Source organism: Lipotes vexillifer, unplaced genomic scaffold (assembly GCF_000442215.2).
Source record: "Lipotes vexillifer unplaced genomic scaffold, Lipotes_vexillifer_v1.1 scaffold1674, whole genome shotgun sequence".
NCBI classification, from domain to species: domain Eukaryota; kingdom Metazoa; phylum Chordata; class Mammalia; order Artiodactyla; family Lipotidae; genus Lipotes; species Lipotes vexillifer.
In genome coordinates this window covers 521,340-526,796 of record NW_006781722.1, presented here as the reverse complement: position 1 = coordinate 526,796, position 5,457 = coordinate 521,340, and the positions used below count along the sequence as shown (strand labels likewise).

The 5,457-nt window shown below is 36.9% G+C and overlaps 1 protein-coding gene across 3 annotated transcripts in view; it reads right to left on the bottom strand.

Annotated features, from left to right (window-relative positions):
- ZBTB20 (zinc finger and BTB domain containing 20) overlaps positions 1 to 5,457 on the bottom strand; it is a 467,807-nt gene that overhangs the window by 135,270 nt on the left and 327,080 nt on the right. The gene's annotated exons all lie outside the window — the stretch shown is intronic.

Genomic DNA, 5,457 nt, shown 5'->3' with positions numbered 1-5,457 from the left:
AAAAAAAAAAAAAAAAAAAAAAAAAAAAATTATAGGGGTCCCAGAAGAAGAGGAGAAAAAGAAAGGGACTGAGAAAATATTTGAAGAGATTAGTTGAAAACTTCCCATGGGAAAGGAAATAGTCAATCAAGTTCAGGAAGTGCAGAGAGTCCCATACAGAATAAATGCAAGGAGAAACCCACCAAGACACATATTAATCAAACTATCAGAAATTAAATACACAGAAAAAATATTAAAAGCAGCAAGGGAAAAACAACAAATAAATACAAGGGAATCCCCATAAATTTAACAGCTGATCTTTCAGCAGAAACTCTGCAAGCCAGAAGGGAGTGGCAGGACATATTTAAAGTGATGAAAGAGAAAAACCTACAACCAAGATTACTCTATCCAGCAAGGATCTCATTCAGATTTGACGGAGAAATTAAAACATTTACAGACAAGCAAAAGCTCAGAGAATTCAGCACCAGCAAACCAGCTTTACAACAAATGCTAAAGGAACTTCTCTAGGCAAGAAACACAAGAGAAGGAAAAGACCTACAATAACAAACCCAAAACAATTAAGAAAATGGGAATAGGAACATGCATATCGATAACTACCTTAAATGTAAATGGATTAAATGCTCCAACCAAAAGACATAGACTGGCTGAATAGATAAAAAAACAAGACCTGTATATATGCTATCTACAAGAGACCCATTTCAGACCTTGGGACACATAAACAATGGAAGTGAGCAAATGGAAAAGATATTCCATGCAAATGGAAATCAAAAGAAAGCTGGAGTAGCAGTTCTCATATTAGACAAAATAGACTTTAAAATAAAGACTATTACAAGAGACAAAGAAGGACACTATATAATGACCAAGGGATCAATCCAAGAAGAAGATATAGCAATTGTAAATATTTATGCACCCAACATAGGAGCACCTCAATACATAAGGCAAATGCTAACAGCCATAAAAGGGGAAATCGACAGTAATACAATCATAGTAGGGGACTTTAACACCCCACGTTCACCAGTGGACAGATCATCCAAAATGAAAACAAATAAGGAAACACAAGCTTTAAATGATACATTAAACAAGATGGACTTAATTGATATTTACAGGACATTCCATCCAAAAACAACAGAATACACTTTCTCCTCAAGTGCTCATGGATCATTCTCCAGGATAGATCATACCTTGGGTCATAAATCAAGCCTTGGTAAATTTCAGAAAATTGGAATCGTACGAAGTATCTTTTCTGAGCACAACGCTATGACACTAGATATCAATTACAGGAAAAAACAAGTAAAAAATACAAACACATGGAGGCTAAACAATACACTACTTAATAACCAGGAGATCACTGAAGAAATCAAAGAGGAAATCAAAAAATACCTAGAAACAAATGACAATGAAAACACAACAACCCAAAACCTATGGGATGCAGCAAAAGCAGTTCTAAGAGGGAAGTTTATAGCAATACAATCCTACCTCAAGAAACATCTCAAATAAACAACCTAACCTTATATCTAAAGCAATTAGAGAAAGAAGAACAAAAAAAAAACACCCAAAGTTAGCAGAAGAAAAGAAATCATAAAGATCAGATCATAAATAAATGGAAAAAGAAATGAAGGAAACAATAGCAAAGACCAATAAAACTAAAAGCTTGTTCTTTGAGAAGATAAACAAAATTGATAAACCATTAGCTAGACCCATCAAGAAAAAAACGGAGAAGACCCAAATCAACAGAATTAGAAATGAAAAAGGAGTAACAACTGACACTGCAGAAGTACAAAGGATCATGAGACATTACTACAAGCAACTATATGACAATAAAATGGACAACCTGGAAGAAATAGACACATTCTTAGAAAAGCACAACCTTCCGAGACTGAACCAGGAAGAAAGAGGAAATATAAACAAACCAATCACAAGCACTGAAATTGAGCCTGTGATTAAAAATCCTCCAACAAACAAAAGTCCAGGACCAGATGGCTTCACAGGTGAATTCTATATTTAAGAAGAGCTAGCACCTATCCTTTTCAAACCATTCTAAAATACAGCAGAGGGAGGAACACTCCCAAACTCATTCTGCAAGGCCACCATCACCCTGATACCAAAACCAGACAAAGATGTCACAAAGAAAGAAAACTACAGGCCAATATCACTGATGAACATAGATGCAAAAATCCTCAACAAAATACTAGTAAACAGAATCGAACAGCACATTAAATGGATCATACACCATGATCAAGTGGGGTTTATCCCAGGAATGCAAGGATTCTTCAATATATGCAAATAAATGAATGTATTACTCCATATTAAAAAACTGAAGGAGGAAAACCATATGATCATCTCAATAGATGCAGAGAAAGCTTTTGACAAAATTCTATACCGATTTATGATAAAAACCCTCCAGAAACTAGGCATAGAGGGAATTTACCTCAACATAATGAAGGCCATATATGACAAACCCACAGCCAACATCATTCTCAATGGTAAAAAAATGATACCATTTCCTCTAAGATCAGGAACAAGACAAGGCTGCCTACTCTCACCACTATTATTCAACATAGTTTTGGAAGTTTTAGTCACAGCAATCAGAGAAGGAAAAGAAATAAAGGGAATCCCATTCGTAAAAGAAGAAGTAAAGCTGTCACTGTTTGCAGATGACATGGTACTAAACATAGAGAATCCTAAAGATGCTACCAGAAAACTACTATAGCTAATCAGTGAATTCGGTAAAGTAGCAGCATACAAAATTAATGCACAGAAATCTCTTGCATTCCTATACACTAGTGATGACAAATCTGAAAGAGAAATTAAGGGAACACTCCCATTTACCACTGCAACAAAAAGAATAAAATACCTAGGAAGAAACCTACCTAAGGAGACAAAAGACCTGTATGCAGAAAACTATAAGACAGTGATGAAAGAAATTAAAGATGATACAAACAGATGGAGAGATATACCATGTTTTTGGATTGGAAGAATCAACATTGTGAAAATGACTATACTGCCCAAAGCAATCTACAGATTCAATGCAATCCCTAGCAGACTACCAATGGCATTTTCATAGAACAAGAACAAATAATTTCACACTTTGTATGGAGACACAAAAGACCCCGAATAGCCAAACCAACCTCGAGAAAGAAAAACAGAGCTGGAGGAATCAGAGTCCCGGTCTTCAGACTATACTACAAAGCTACAGTAATCAAGACAGTATGGTACTGGCACAAAAACAGGAATACAGGTTAATGGAACAGGATAGAAAGCCCAGAGATAAACCCACACACATATGGTCACCTTATTTTTGATAAAGGAGGCAAGAATATACAATGGAGAAGAGACAGCCTCTTCAATAAGTGGTGCTGGGAAAACTGGACAGCTACATGTAAAAGAATGAAATTAGAACACTCCCTAACACCACACACAAAAATAAACTCAAAATGGATTAAAGACCTAAATGGAAGGCCAGACACTATCAAACTCTTAGAGGAAAACAGAGGCCGAACACTCTATGACATAAATTACAGCAAGACCCTTTTTGGCCCACCTCCTAGAGAAATGGAAATAAAAACAAAAATAAACAAATGGGACCCAATGAAACTTAAAAGCTTTTGCACAGCAAAGGAAACCATAAACAAGACAAAAAGACAACCCTCAGAATAGGAGAAAATATTTGCAAATGAAGCAACTTACAAAGGGTTAATCTTCAAAATTTATAAGCAGCTCATGCAGCTTAATATCAGAAAAGCAAACACCCCAATCCAAAAATGGGCAGAAGCACTAAATAGACATTTCTCCAAAGAAGATATACAGATTGCCAACAAACACATGAAAGGATGCTCAACATCACTAATCATTAGAGAAATGCTAGTCAAAACTACAATGAAGTATCACCTCACACCAGTCAGGATGGCCATCATCAAAAAATCTACAAATAGTAAATGCTGGAAAGGGTGTGGAGAAAAGGGTGCACCCTCTTGCACTGTTGGTGGGAATGTAAATTGATACAGCTGCTATGGAGAACAATATGGAGTTTCCTTAAAAAACTAAAAATCGAAGTACCATACGACCCAGCAATCCCACTACTGGGCATATACCCTGAGAAAACCATAATTCAAAAAGAGTAATGTACCACAATATTCATTGCAGCTCTACTTACAATAGCCAGGACATGGAAGCAACCTAAGTGTCCACCGACAGATGAATGGATAAAGAAGATGTGGCACATATATACAATGGAATATTACTCAGCCATAAAAAGAAACAAAGCTGAGTTATTTGTAGTGAGGTGGATGGACCTAGAGTCTGTCATAAAGAGTGAAGTAAGTCAGAAAGAGAAAAACAAATACCGTATGCTAACACGTATAAATGGAATCTAAAAAAAAAAAAAAAGGTTCTGAAGAACCTAGGGGCAGGATAGGAATAAAGATGCAGACGTAGGGAGTGGACTTGAGGACACGGGGAGGGGGAAGGGGAAGCTGGGACAAAGTGAGAGAGTGGCATGGACATATATACACTACCAAATGTAAAATAGATAGCTAGTGGGAAGTAGTCACATAGCACAGGGAGATCAGCTCGGTGCTTTGTGACCACCTAGAGAGGTGGGATAGGGAGGGTGGGAATGGGGAGGGGGAAGGGTAAGCTGGGACAAAGTGAGAGAGTGGCATGGACATATATACACTACCAAATGTAAAATAGATAGCTAGTGGGAAGTAGTCACATAGCACAGGGAGATCAGCTCGGTGCTTTGTGACCACCTAGAGAGGTGGGATAGGGAGGGTGGGAGGGAGACGCAAGAGGGAGGATATATGGCGATATATGTATATGTATAGCTGATTCACTGTGTTATAAAGCAGAAACTAACACACCACTGTAAAGCAATTATACTCCAATAAAGATGTTAAAAAAAAAAGGACTACCTCTTATCCCTTTCTACTGTTTCCCTAAACTCATACATATACTCAAGCACACACATAAACAGACTATTGTTTTGTGGGAAAAATTTATGGCATTATTAACTCTGAAGCACCCGACCTACGTCTGGAAGTTCTATGAGTCAAGTTCAAATTTTACTGTTTGATCTTTATTAAAAAGATGACTGACTTTTTGATGTGCAAGTCAATTGTTTTTTGGTGGGAGTGCAAATTTATTCATATTTAACAAATACTTTTGGAGGCTTTCCTATCTTCCAGGCATTGTGCTAAGTGCTGGGATCAGAGTAATTTCCATAAATGCTTAGACGGCTTTTACTTGTTGGCACAAAGTTGATTCCTTTGCAATGATGAGTTTCAGTTCCAGCCCCTGAGAGTTTCTGTGTTCATATTATAAAGTGCATATTTATGTGAAGGTTTTCTGCTCCAAGATGTTTACAAAATGTTTTGAATAGTTTTTGGTATCAGCAAAGGGTACTTTCGAAGAACAAACCAATGCCAGGTCAACACAGGAATTGGTTCTCTTTCTTTG